A 15,334-nucleotide genomic window follows, 5' to 3' on the forward strand; every position below is an offset into this window, starting at 1 on the left:
AATATTCCCCAAAGGAGAAGGAAGGAGGCACTCAGATCTACATTAGAGTCAAGGTTCCGTTTTCTGGTAAATGCTAGGGGGAGAAGAGCAGGATACCAAAGAAAGGTTTCACCCGCTAGGGTGGGTAGAGTCCTGCAAGTTTGCTTCTTCCACTTACACTGAGGGGCTCAAAGGGGCAGTGGCATACTAGATACCACAGGACAGGCACAGAGGCTAGAAGATGGAAGCATCACCTAGGTGCCCTTGAAGCCAAGTTCACCAGCAAGAGTCATTGGTTGACACAGGAGGGCAACTTGCTCACTGTGAGCTTTGTCAGAATTCCAGGGTCTGGGCTCACACTTCATTCTCTGGGAAAGTGTTTCTGTCAACACAACACTAAAGCATTCTAGAGAGGGACTTGACAGAACGCTCCAAAATGAGCCCAAGAATCCGAGGATAAGTCCCCTGAGGAGACAAGTCTCATTGGTGCAAAGAAGAATCACACAAATCTCCTGTCCCACCCCAGATGCAGCTGCCTCGTTCCTGAACTGGTGATGTATTTGGAGTCTACAGATCAACCAATTATAAGGGATCATCACTGGTTGGTGCTTGGGTAGCCTCCCACTCTTCTAAAAATATCAGTGACAATCAGACTGTACCTACAAGCCTTCCCATTGATGAAATATGCTGAGCTGGTGGTTGGTTTACTCAAAGGAAGCAAATAGCCAGGTTGGTTAAACCCACAATGTAAAAAAAAAAAAAAGACCTTTAAAAAAAATGAAATCATCATACTGTTGAAAAAACTTCAAAAAGTCATTTAGGTGATCATTCTGCTTTAAGATAAGTCTATCCATGAGTCAGTGGTGTAAGCAGAGTATACATTATTATATTAAAAGACCTTGAGAAAGAAGCTTCTACAAGCAAACCTGCATATTCACACTACCTTCACTCTCAAAAAATTGCTAACTAGGACTGTTTTGCAACAGATTACTAAAGTTGATTCATTCTGGTTTGTTAAGCGTTTAGGAATTTTTTTTTAATTGGCTGACTTTATATTGATAGCTTAATGTCAGCCATGGCAGGAATATTTACACAATGGAAATTAGCAAACATTACAATCTAGGTCCTCAACCCCACTCAGTGATATGACCTGCTAAATTTTATCCACTGCTAAATGCTTTGTAAAATTGCTCAGCTTTCTTTTCTCCAAATTCTTCCATTATTTGAAAATGGAGAAAAACTTTGGGAATCAAAGGAGAAATTTATTTTAGAATTTTCTGGAAGGTTTAACCTCTACATAGACACTGGGAGCAGAAAGAAATCAACTACCTTGCAAGACCACCCATTTATAGACACTAAAACTACTATATGACAAAGTTACCACTGGCCTCAGTTTACCTCTGCTACTTTTCCCAGTACGATTTTCCACTGTTTTAATTATCTCTCAGAGTCCTTTCAGAACTCTCTGAAATATTTCATACCTCTCAAGAACAGGCTGAGTATATGAATGGTTCACCAGACACCACAAAGAGCCCCAAGTGACTCTACTATTTATTATGCACAAACTTGCTTTCTTAATATAACTTCGCCTTTGATGTAGAAATTAGCTGAATGCCCAGGCTGGAAATAATTTACCTCCTAGAGTCCTTCTGATAGAAACAAAACTAGTACAACCTAGGGATTGGGAAATGTGTTTTCCACAGCTTCCAAAAAAATATTTATTAGCCATAAAACCTAGTAATTAAAGTAATCTAATATCTACTGTGGGGAGGTGATACTCCATGTGTCTCTTGTAGTTCTGTATTTCTTATAAAGACAGGCCTGGTTGCCTTCTGTTCTGGATGCCTGTTCTAAGGAAGTCTATATAACAAAAAGCCTACAAAGAAAGGTAAAGATATCTGAAGAGCAAAGGAAAAGCACTTTTACTTTCCACTTTACAATATTTAGATTCTCTAAATTCAGGGTTCCTCTCTTACAACACAGGCCAGGGTATACACAGACAAGTCTCCATCTGGACCCAACCGTGACACCTCCCCAGGGACTTAAGGTAGAGAGAAGTGTCACAAATGTTAGTGAGGCTTCCTCCCATGGAATGAAAAATAAAAGTCCTTTATCTCTGATTCAGGAATGTCTTCTGCTACCATCTAGAAACCACAGCAGGTTGACTTGTGAGCTCACAAATAGAGCACAGCTCAGACCCTTCACAATTCCTAACATCTGTTACCTATAAAACTTTTGAAAACTTATGTATGTCTACAGTTTGACTCTTTTATCCACCTATATATTTATCCACCTCTCTACGTGGTAAGGACTAGCTATGTTCCTAGGAGATGCTTTTTTGCTCTCATGAGCAATACTGTGTAAGAAAGCCCACACGAAATAACTAGGATGAGACTGCAGAGCTGTTTCACTGTTAAAGGAGACAAGGGAAACTGAGTCAGAACCAAAAAATGGCTGACTTTAAGACCAGTGGTATGCTCTAAAGCAGAACTTCTCAGATTTTGAGGGTCATGTCAATCACCGAGGAGTCTCATGAAGACACATAGTTGGATTTAATTGGCCTGGTTAAAGGTCTAAAAATTTGCATTTTTAATATATCCCCAAATGATGCTGACGATGCTGACCAAAGACCACACTTTGGTAGAAAAAGTTCAACATTAACTAAATATAAATTTTATACACACAATATTTCTGTTATTTGTAGAAACACTTACTTTTTAAACAAAAATATCTACAACAACGGAAGAAGTCCATGTAAATCAGAGGACTGATTTAGTAAGGCTGAAAAAACAGACAGCCTGAGTGCTTGGATGTTCATGTGGAAAATACCAAAATTTATTGTGAATCATCTTTCACTCTAAATTATAAGCATATTCTATTAAGAACCAGGAATAAAGGACACATGCAAAGGAAGACTTTCCTAGACTATGCACAATTTGTAGCCTATAGCAAGACAGATTAAAGAGAATAATTGCAATCTGATAGTTTGTTACTGGTAATGATATTTCTGGTGCAGTGAACGCTGTTGGGCTAAGCAGAGCAGAAAATAAGACGTGAAGTTCAGACTGAGTATGAGAAGCACAAGATGCAGGGTTTCAATAGGGGCCTGCAGGTGGCACACACTTCTGCGGGGCGGGCCAGGGGTGCAGAGCAGCGGGAGGGGTCCACTTTGCTGGGAAGTGAGAGGCAGGAGCAGCCGCCAAGGTCCAGGCCACTTCTTAACACTCACATCTTGGATCTACGACTCCATCACCTGCAAAGCAGCCTCTTGACCTCATGAACCCTTTTCTTAAAACTGTCATGAGTCCAAAGAAATCAATCTCTCTGTCTCATCTTACTTGCTAGGGATAAAGCTCATGTGCCAATGGGAAAAGCACAGGAGAGGGAGGGCCCAGAAATAAATCGAAGCCAGAAAATATTTTTTAGAAACTTGGGGGAAATAATTAGTTGTACTTTGACTATTCCTTTTCCTGCATCCTTTGCCTCCTTTCTTTTTTCTTCTTCCTTCTCTATTGTCTTTCTAGCAAAAAAGACAATAGGGAGGTAGCTAAACTAGGTGTATTTCAATAACGCGCACACCAGTTTCTCATGAGGTTAGTGACTTACTTCTAACAAAAGATTCCTGTAGTGACACACATTTCAGAAATCTTGGAATAAGAGTTCAGAGTTCTTTCCTGAGAATAAACAAGGCAGGAGTGAGGCGTTGAGAGAGGGAAACATCCCCAGTTTGACTGGGCCCAGCCTGAGCTCCCTGGAGAAGGCAGCCTTTACCCTTCGCCTGCTTGAGTCTCGGTGTCCTCATGGAAAATAAAGATACCAAGGCCTCTCCCAAAGAGCAGTGTTGAGGAATTAAGAGAATATGGAAGTATTTAGCACAGGACTTAACAGAGTGGGAAGTCTGAGAAACATGAAGTTAGTATTCTTTTTGGAGCTGAGGGGGGAAAATGGACATTATTATTCTCAAATCTATTCACTGATTGGAAACATGATATCATAATCCTTCTGAAGACACCCCAGCAAAAGAAAGCTGCAAAACAAACTTCGGATAGGAGCTGAGAGAGAGAATGATCTACTAAATGCCAAGAAAATTTAAGTCAGCAATGGAAAAACATTTCAAATTTTTCCTTAAGACAGGACTCCCTCAACAACCCCACCCATGCTATGTTCTTCCTGCACCTCATTTATTATTAATTAGCCTATTGCCTATTTGTCCTCAGGGTCTAAACCGGCTGGCCCTGAGCAAGCTCTTAGTAAGTATCCATCGAAGGAATTAGGGATTCCACATTAGTTATTTAAAAAGCATGACCACTCAAGGATTTATAGTCCATTAAAACAATACAAAGACCATGAAACCAGAATTTTTAAAAATTAGCAATGTTATTGCAATTCAAACAAACAGCTTTATTAATCACTTCCAACTTTAATAGCAAACTAAGGAAGAAAATGTTTGGCAGAACCCGAGACATCAACATAAATATAATTAGTCTTCACATTTAAATGTTCCAAGCCTACTTCTCAATGACTTCTCCCTTACCAGTTCCTACATTCTGTGGCTTTGCTGTGTCCTTAGGACCAATTCCAAACTCCACAGTATGGCAGGGCAGCTTCTACATTCTGGCCTTTACTCATCTCACATCATCGCTTCTTGAGCTGTTCTCTTCTATGTATCTTCCACATCAGCAACTGCCACGCTTTCCCAACATGAACCTCTAGGCCTCCCAGGGACTTCCTCTCTGCCTCTTCCATCATCAACTCCTACCCATGCTTCTCTGAGCTGCCTGGGGTAGTCCCTGATTTCTCTAGATGTAACATGTCAGTCCCCAATGTGTGGGACCATTTAGATTATCTAGCACCATATCAGTCCTTCTCTATGCTATGAAAAGCTTGCAGACTAGCAATGATGGAAATACAGTGATTCCCCAGGCCTAGTTCATTGAATAGCATCAGAAGAAAAGATAAATGGCTGCATGCCCAGTCTTCCAAACTTTCTATTCCCCATCACTCTCAGCTAATGACTTTACAACTAATGACTGAGACTACCAGGAAAGTTCTGAAGTAAAAGTTATGGACCTATAAGGAGCACCTAGGATCTGCAAGGCAGTGTTTTATTTGTCTTGATGTTAACAGCCTCTCTGAAGCTGGGGCTGGTGTGCACATTTTACACATTAAAAATGAAAGGTTGGAAGGGAGGAAAAGAGAGGGAGGGAAGGGGGGAGGAAGGAAAGAAGGAAGAAAGGAAGGAAAGAAGAGCCATAGAGAAAGAACAAAGCTGAGCTTAGAATAAAAGTTGAGTCCACACGCTCCACTACCCTCTCTGCACTAGAGGAAATGCATGTTTCATTTCATTCTTCACCATTTCAGAAGGTTGTTCTCATCCCAAGTCTCTTCCAGCACAATTCTCACCTCCTAGATACATTCCCAAGGGGTCTTTGGCTGTCAATGGCTTACCAAACTTACTCCAGCCTATCAGAAGAACCCAAATTCTTATTTGTTCCAGGTGTTTGTTTTTTTTTTTTAACCTCAAACACCTGACTTTCCTTCTAGTTGTTCAGCTGTCCTTCTACCTAAGTCACTTGAACAATTTTGAAACAATTTATAAGAATATATTGTTTACACCAAAAACAAAAACATGAATCCTCCCTTATCCTTATAGTTCAGTTCAGTTCCAAAAGCATTTATTGAGGGTTAGCTCTGCTTCACACAATATCAAATAGTGGGACAGAGAAATAAAACAGAATCATATACTTGGAGAGACTTGAGGTTAATAGGAGAATTAAGAGGTAATTCTTTCAAGATGGTGGACTAATAAGCATTTTTTCAATATGAAGGCCTAATGAGCTTTTTTCTGGATGGTTCCTCACAATCATAGAAATCAAGTAAAAAGAAACTTTGTCCATCCTGAGGATTTTAGATAGGGATTCCTGGAAGAGGACATGCCTCAGCCTTATCTTTAAAAGATAAGGAAGAAATAGCCAGACAAAGGGATGGAGGAAGAACACTCCAGTGAGAGAGAAGCGCTATGATTAGTCGTTAAGTGCTAAGACTCCTTTAAAGAAACTTTAAAGGTCTCTAGTATGGCTTTCACGTATTCTTGCTGAAATTTTCATATGTGTACGGTTGGTGTTAGCAATGAATAATTCAAAGAGGACCCAACACAGATGCTGGCTGCAAGTCCACTTAGATGACCATGTCATTTTTGCCATTATCCTTCCATTTTTTTCTTTAAGGATCTCTCTGTGGAACAAATTGATAACCCCTGTGAGATGCAGCAGGGCTTCCAAGATGCTGTGGCCCACTTAGGATCTGAGAATGTCATTTTCTAAACAGCATCCCAGCACAACACAGTGACGGGTCTGAGCGTGACTACCAGTGGCAGAGCCGGAGGGACATCCGTGCCTATTAGTCCATCAGATTAAAAAAATTACCTATTAATCCTCCTATTAGCCTCAAATCTCTCCAAGTATATGATTCTGTTTTATTATTTCTCTGTCCCACTATTTGATACGGTGCACACCCCCAAACCCTGTCCTGCTTTTTCCCTTCTCTGTAATCTTAGGCTTTTGTCAACACTTAGATTCTGTCATAAACCAGCTAAGAAGCTCTCTCTATAGAACTAATTGATAGGACTTGACTCAGAGCCTATTAGAAATAATTTTCAATCACTTTCATCCTAGGAAATTAAGTTTGGTGTTTGGATACGCATCTTGTTATCACTTAATAAAGAGTCTCCACTTTTATTAAAGTCATGAACTTTGATGTTAGAATACCTCTTTGATAACACCAAGAAGCGTACATTTCAACACCCCAAGAAGGTGAAAGCATCAACAAAACAGTTGTTGAAAGAACTAAAGCATTAAAACTGAAAAAATCTGGATATGAATCACTGTTCTGCTAACTGCAAGCTCTGAGATTTGGGTATATTCGTAAATATCTCTGGACTTCATCTTTAAAATGTAGAAGTATCATGAAAATAAGAGACTCTGTCAAGGATTTGGCACCAGCGGACCCTCATAAATTGGTAACTATAATCTGTACCACATTTAGTTTTTGTATTAAAATTTAAGATCATCTACTTGCACATCTGTGACTCAAGTCAGCAAAACAGAAATAAAGTTTTAAACATATTGTGCCTCTCTGTTGGCACAAGGGGTTAAGTCTTGGCACTATCAAGCTACCACCAGCCACTGCAACACTTGTTCTATCCCCAGGCAGGGAGAGACCCACATGGCTCAGCAGACCTCTCCTGCCTGTATGCCTACTGCTGCACTTACCAGTGTATTTCAATAGATCTGCCTGTTCTGCTCCCCACTCTGTCTCTGGTGAATCCTCTCATCCCCTGCTGCACCTCTGGCCTACACCCCAGTTCATGTACACATAAAAAAAAAAATTAATAAAAAAAAATCAAGTAATATTTAATTTACTGTAGCTCCTACAGAAAACATTAGTTATCTTAGGTCAGTTGCTCAGAAGTAGGCCCAAATAGTGTTCATGGCAAGAGATTTCTCAAAGGACTTCCAGGAGGGGAAGACGCAGGAATGAGAGGAAGCCAAGCAAGGCTTCCATTTCAGGTCAAGTCTCAGACTCTTCCTGACCCTTCAGGAAGGAATGTAAATGACACCAGGCATCCCATAGAGAGCTTGTCATTTATCCTAGGAATCTGCTCAGCCTGGAGGCTTTTCTGCTCCCTCAAAGTCAGTCACAGGCAAAGGAGGGGTTGAGGGAAGAGGATGGTGGACACTTAATTCCAAGTCACTTCCAGATGTGTGTGCACATGTGTGTGCACATACACACATGTGGTAGGGGTATAGGTGGAGCTCTGCTTACTCAAAGATAGCTCTCTGAAGAAGGCTCCAGATGCTAGCCCTTAGAAGTCAATGCATGCAGAAGCCGGGATAAGCACACCAGACCAGTTACCTTTAACTTTGAGGGCTCCTGGGTAGAGAAAGCACATCTACAATATTAATTAAAATAATTTCGTGGAAAAACACCTGTGTTGACCCTGCCTTCCAGTTGTCAGCCCTGGGGCACCACTGCATGACCTGCACGTAACTATATAAATACTATATTCAATTTTCTTTAGCAATTTTCAAAGAACTGCATTTACTAGGATTGGCTAGAATCATAAAACTCAATTGTGAAGATTCACTGTCAGGTAACAAAAAATGCATTCTTCAGCCTATTACACTCATGACTTTCTGCTGTAGAAATTTCTGTCTCTTATTAATAGAGGGTGGGGGCCCTGCACAGAGGAAGGAAAAAAACGAAGGGCAATGGCCAGCAAATTCCAAGAGAAAAACTGGCAGCATCGGCAACTCCTTGGCTCCTTCCCATAAGCATATTCAATTAATCATTCCTATTGCTCTGAGATTCTGGAATGTTATTTAATTTGAATTATGTAATCTATGCATCTGGCTAACATAGATCTATAGCACAGATATTCAAGATCAAATAAATGATCATAATTTAAAATTATATTGCGTATACCTCTGTTCTTTGCTTAGGAGAAATATGCTAACTTTAAGACTTCAGGTAACAGGTGCTCTATGGAGATAGTCATGGACAGAGAGGTAGACTGAGTCACAAGGTCACCTGAGTATTAGCTAATATATTATTCTAAACGGCTACAAAACACAAACTATTAAAACACTTTTTAAATAACACATGCGCTACATTTGTTTGGCTCATAAACAGTTCCATACACTTACTTTTTAAAATTTTTCAATAATGTTTATAATTCGGTAATTTATAAGGCATTATGTCAGCACATCTGGAAGACTGGACCTGGAACAGGCAAGTATGCCCAAAATCTGTACAAGCCAAATACATTTAAACAAAAATTATGAAAAAAATCCCTAAGACCCTAATAGAAAGAATACACAGATGATAAATGGGTACCTCAAGTTTTTGCATCTAAATAGAAATTATCATTAGAAAGAAATTATAGGCAGGCAGACAGACAAACAGGGTCACCACAATGGCTGCCACCAGGGCATAGGGGCTGCTGTTTACTGCTTCAGGGAGGAACTGTCAGGATGCCACAGGGCTCAGGAAATAAGGATGGACCAGAGGAGGGTTCAGGAGGGGGCAGGATTGCAACTTCAGAATGACAGAGTGCTGGCAGCTGTTCAAGGAGACTGGCTGGGCCCGCCCAGGCCTCTCTGCGCCTCCTGGGAAGCCAGTGGATGGGCGCCTGCTGGCAAGGGCTGTGTGGGGCTCCAGTGCAATCTGCTGTGGGGTCTTCTTGCCTGGTACCCTAAACAGTCAAGCAATAGCCAGAGTCTTGGCTTGGAGCCAGGAAACCACACCATCTCAAGGATTGTTTGGACCCAATGCATGGACAAGAAGGAGTCCTTGCAGAGACCCATTTTATCTCAGCATTCAGTTGTACCTCCACCTTTAGTGCCTGTTCAATCTCTCCCTACACTGCTGTTGTGGAGGGTGAGGAGTAGTCTCTTTGCTCAGGGGCTCTAGAACAACCTGAGTCAGCGCAAAGCTCCCTATGGCTGGCAGGGGCTCTCCCGATGAGCCAGCACCTCCACCCAGGGCCTTATGAAAAGTCCAACAGTGTCCAGTTGTTGTGGGTCCTAAATGGCACCCCACGTCCAAACATTGATGCCAGTAAGTGCATGTTCAGGCCGAATGGCCCTATGATGAAAGGCTTCAGGGCCAACATGAGCACCAAGACTTCCTTCTCTGGTCTCACTGTGAACACCAAGAAGAAATCCCTCACTTCCCACCAGAACCTGAGTTTCACCTCCGCGTCTCAAAAGGATAAGTATCTGGGACTTTGTGATGCTGAGATTGGCCACACTAGCCTGCTGGCCTGAATAAAAGGAATAGGCCTGAGATTTATTTTGCGCAGAAGCCTCTGTGAATAAATTCAAGCTACTAGATCCAGATGGCATCAGCTATCTGAAAGAGAGATTTCTGAGTAAAATTGATCCACACCAATTTTTGGAAACCTATATTACCCACTCCTTGAACAACTGACAGCTTTGCACACCTGTGACCAGTTGAGGGCCTGTGGATTTTCACAAGCAACAATTGGAAATTTTCAAGAGTATTTGAAAAAAATAAAGAAATCAGTAATCTTATGTGTGGACTGTGATCTGCCCTGGAAGCAGTCCCCACGGCGATATCTGCACAAGGCCAGAGTCCTTCAGGGCCAGTGCCTCCCCGAAGCACCAGGCCTTTCTCCCTGCAGAATGATAGCTCCCACCCACAAGTGGTCAACACCACCGTCTTGTCTTTTCAACCTCCAAGAGGGCTCCAATTCCCCTCCACACATGCTCCTTCCCTAGAGAGGACACCGAGAGCGGGACCTGACCACCAAGAGCTGTGCCTTCTCCTTGTGGAACGCCTCCTCCTGCCCTTGGCTTCTTGTGGGAAATGCCCGCGGGGTCTGAGACAGACTTGCCAAATGTAAAGTGAACTGCTCTGCTGAGCTTATTTTAAAACTGAAGATGACACTCCCAAGACAGTGACCCACACCTGCCAGGGAGATATAGTTCAGGGCCCGTGATTGGTGCTAAGAGACTTAAGGAATGTCTGTGGACTGGCAACAGGTTAAATAAGATCAAGCAACAGCACAGGCAAAATGCACGTCAAAACCCTTCCACTAGCACAAACTCCAAGGCAGCTCAACTCATCTTAATCTTTCTGAGAACATGACAGACTGAATTCTGCCTCATGACAAAGTGGGAGCACAAGAGGCAGACTAATTGGAAGCTAGATAATTGTCTAAGTGATGAACGACCATTCTGTCTTTCTTGTCTGTTAAGAGTGTTTAGCACGGCTATCATTGTGAATTTGAAAACCATGGGAGCGCTGTTATCTGATAGTCAATTGCACAGAAGCCTGCTGACCTCCAAGGGACATCCCTAAGAGGCATATTGCTACCTTGTCACCAAAAAGGTGATACCCAGCAAGGTGTTATCCACCATGGCTTCAATAAACTGGAACTGACTTTGTTAAAATAAAAAATAACAAAGATCAAGTGTTTTCCTCAAATAAAATGCTTAATGATCACTGTCTTTAAAAAATATCTGCAATAGATGGCCAGCAAGCATATGATAAAATATCCAACATCACTCGTAATAAGAGAGATGCAAATTAAAACCACAATGAGATACCACCTCACCCTAATGAGAACGGCACATCTTCAAACAACTAGCAACAACAAATGTTGGCAAGGATGTGGAGAAAAAGGAACTCTCCTGCACTGCTGGTGGGAATGCAAACTAGTACAACCACTAAGGAAAACTGTTTGGAGGTTCCTCAAACTGCTAAACATGGAGCTTCCCTATGACCCAGCAATCCCACTCCTAGGTATCTACCCAAAAGACACAAAAACACTGATTGAAAAACATACCTGCACCCCCATGTTTATTGCTGCTTTATTTACAATTGGAAAAACATGGAAGCAGCCCAAATGCCCAAAAGTAGATGACTGGATTAAAAAGATGTGGTACATATATACAGTGGAAGATTACTCAGCAACCAAAAAAACAGAAACACACGTCTTTTGCAGCAACATGGATAGAATTGGAAAAGATCATGCTTAGTGAGATAAGCCAGAAAGAGAAAGAAAAATACCGGATGGTTTCACTCATAGCAGGAGTATAATGAACCAGGCGAGAAAATAATAAAAATAATGAACAGCCATATACCAGAGACATTTTGTGGGGGTGGAGTGGGGAATGGGATCAAAAACGGAGGTGGGGGAGGGAAATGCACGGGATTATGATGATGGCACAAGGGTGATTCGGTGATGGGAAGCCCACGGGGATTACAATTGGGGAAAACAAAAAAGTGTACAAAATGATGTAAAAATAAATTGTTACATTATTTTAAAAAAATCTGCAATGAATTATCATTTTCAAGGTGAAACATTTGCTGAAGTCGGTGCTAAAGCGATAAGGCGAAGCTCTTCAGACTTGGTGTCTCCCACTCTTGGCATACATGAGTTCTAAGAATTTGAGGATAATTATAATCCTCAGCCTTTCCATGCATTGTTTGTAATTCAAAACTTTTGGAAATGATAACATTCTGATATGTAGAATAAGATGCTGAACAGAGGGAAAACTGAGACATCAAAGAAATTTAATACTATCCAAGAATCCTTGCCAATGAATGGGATTACCCAAAAAGGAGATCATTGTTTTCTCTTTTAGATTTTCATTATGCAGGTCTGTACATGGCAGATGTCTTTTCAAATGTGCCTTATTGCTGGTGATCTCGGTTAACATCTTGAAGTTGCTAACCCATAAGCATATTAGGTGGAAGGTGAGAAAATAGTAAATGCACATTACTGAGCACTTTATACAGAGGAAGATACACATGAATATAATGAAGATTTCAGAAGAACTTAATTCTTAAATCTTAAGGGGAAAGGCTGTAAAGGATTCTGCTTCCCATCATGCAGAGACAGAGAAGAGAGACAAGTGCCTTGGGGAAAGAGAGAAAAATGAGAGATGTTTCCAAAAGGTGTCAGTCATTATAATACTTCCTGAAACACAGAGATAGTAACAAGGAGGTGAAGCATAAAGATTTTTTAATGCATTTAAGAACTAGAATTGTGGTTAGAGACAAATTAAACTCCCTACTTTCACCCTGTGGTGATTCAAGAAAAAAAAAAAAAACTAAACTAGATGACAAAGTGGCAAACAGCTATTAGTAATTAGTTGGTAAAAGCAGAAAAATCAAGTGCTCCTTTCCTCTCAGAAAATGCTCAGCTTCCAAAACTTCCAACTTGATCTTAAGTTCTAGTGCTTTCTTTTAAGCCGAAAGAAACATACTGCAAAATCCACGGGTTCTAGTTAATGTTTAATCATCACAATGAGGAAAAACAGAATTCCCAAAATGTCTTTTTCACTCTGAAAATACATGATTTGAGTTTTTTCAAATAGTGTTTTCTTTTCCCAGTGGCTACTGAAATCTCAAACCAAGAGAATTTACCCAATGAAACTAGTCATGGAATTAACTAGAGTGTGATGACCCAGCCTTGGAATGAGCTGAGTTGCATAAAAAGAATTAGAGACAAAATGAGAAGGATAATAGAAAAACTCAAGCCACTACTCAAAGCTTGGGTCCTATCCTTTTAGGTCGCGTGTCCATGGTCATTTGAAAATGAGGGCCCTCCCTGGTGGCTCAGTGGGTTAAAGCACAGCACTAAGAAGCCAAAGCCATTTCCACATGAGTTCCATCCCCGCCCGACCCGGAGGTGACCCACATGGCGCAGCAGACCTCTCCTCGCCCGCCCACTGCTCCCCTCAGCAGGTGTACTTCATCAGTCTGCCTGTTCTGCTCCCCACTCTGTCTCTGGTGGATCCTCTCACTGCCCCTGCACCTCTAGCCTGTACCCAGTTCTGTGTGAATAAATAAATCTTAAAGAAAGAAATAAAAGAAAAGAAAATTAATAACCACAGCATTTAGTGAGCAGATACCTGGGGGGATGCAGACAATTTTGAAAAATGCAGGCTACCATTTTAAGGTGAGTTCTGACTATGTGTACATGTGTGTACACACAACCACTGAAGATTGGCAAGGGGTAAGGATGGGGATTCATACTCCTGAAACATTGAAAATTGTGAAACTGAAGTGACATTTTATCCATACTCATGTATCATGAACATTTCCCACAAACCCTCCTTGCCTCCAAAGATAGCTGCCCCCACTAGTTTTTGTTTTCAGAAACTAGCTTAATATAGCATTACATTAGTGCTACTGATATTTAAGGTTTTCATACACATTTTCTTGCCTTTTCTCAGAGACTTCTGCACAAGTACCCCTCACCCTGTGAGAAGCTGTTAGCTCCTAACAGCTGCCTTTCTGGCACCTCTCTGATCTCACCTATTGCTGTCCCCACACCATCTGCCAATCTATACCAGTCATACTGGCCTCTGCTGTCCTTCAGCAAGCAGAGCTCACTTCAGCCTCTGTGCTTTTGCATGTGCTGTTCCCTCTGCCTGGAATGTTCTTCCATCACATACCAGTGTACCCACTCCTTTATTATCTTAGACTCTTGACTCAAATGTTATCTTATCAGGGAGAGCCTATCTTAATTATTTTTTTAAAGATTTGTTTATTTATGCATATAGAACTGGGGTACAGGCTAGAGGTGCAGGGGTGGTAAGAGGATTCACCAGAGACAGAGTGGGGAGCAGAACAGGCAGACTGATGAAGTACACTGCTGAGGGGAGCAGCGGACAAGTCAGGAGAGGTCTGCAGCGCCATGTGGGTCACCTCCGGGGATCGAACTCATGCTAAAGTGGCTTTAGCTTCTTAGTGCTGTGCATCAGGGAGGGCCCGCCTATCTTAATTATTTAAAAAGAACAAAACTGTCCCTATCCCACTCTTACCTTGCTTCAGTGTTTCACAGTATTTGTCATCACTTGCATTTAAATCTATACTTCTCTGGGTTTTGTTTCATAGTTCCACATAGAGTTTAGCTCCATGAGACAGATACTATTCTGCTCAGTATTCAATTTTTTTAAAGATTTATTTATTTATTCATACAGAACTGGGGTACAGGCCAGAGATGTGGAAGGTGAGAGGATTCACCAGAGACAGAGTGGGGAGCACAACAGGCAGAGTGATGAAGTATACTGCTGAGGGGAGCAGCGGGCGGATCAGGAGAGGTCTGCCTCGCCATGTGGATCTCCTCCGGGGCAGGCGGGGATCAAACTCATGCAGAAGTGGCTTAAGCTTCTTAGTGCAGTGCTTTAACCCGCTGCGCCACCAGGGAGGGCCCAGTATTCAATTTTTAATTAAGACTTTACAGGCCACCTTAATTTTCAATAATTACAAACTGGAAATACCCAAATATCTACTAAGGAATGAAGGGGAAAACTGATACTGGTTATCCAAAGATAAGAATAACTCAGCCAAAAAAAAAAAAAAAAAAAAGGTAAGCTATTCATATAATGTATTGATGAAACTCAAAGTAATTATGTATACACACACACACACACACATATACATATATATATATATATATATATATATATATATATGCGGAAACTAGGAAAAAAGTAAACATTAGCATTCCAATCACATAAATTCTAAAAACTGTAAAATTATGTCTTCCGAGAGAGTAAGTCCATATTTACACTGAGGGCTGTGGATAGCAGAATGAGAGGGTATAAAAGGAATAAAATGAATATATTGTTGACATCTTTGACTTTTACAAATTTTGCTTATTTTAAAATTCATGAGAAAAATATACCTGGTATACCATACTCTTGTTTTCATGATGTCATTATCAGAGTAAAACTGAAGTTTAAAAAAATGAATATGAAAGGAAACTTACTAAAAAATTTAATTTCCTTTTTTGAAAAACAACTGTGATGATGCC

The 15,334-nt window shown here is 41.1% G+C and overlaps 1 protein-coding gene across 4 annotated transcripts in view; it reads right to left on the reverse strand.

Annotated features, from left to right (window-relative positions):
* The window catches only part of NTRK2 (neurotrophic tyrosine kinase, receptor, type 2), a 316,763-nt gene that overhangs the window by 219,445 nt on the left and 81,984 nt on the right, over positions 1-15,334 (reverse strand). The gene's annotated exons all lie outside the window — the stretch shown is intronic.

This window comes from Condylura cristata, unplaced genomic scaffold (assembly GCF_000260355.1).
Source record: "Condylura cristata isolate star-nosed mole 26May11 unplaced genomic scaffold, ConCri1.0 scaffold00006, whole genome shotgun sequence".
In the NCBI taxonomy this organism is placed as follows: Eukaryota; Metazoa; Chordata; class Mammalia; order Eulipotyphla; family Talpidae; genus Condylura; species Condylura cristata.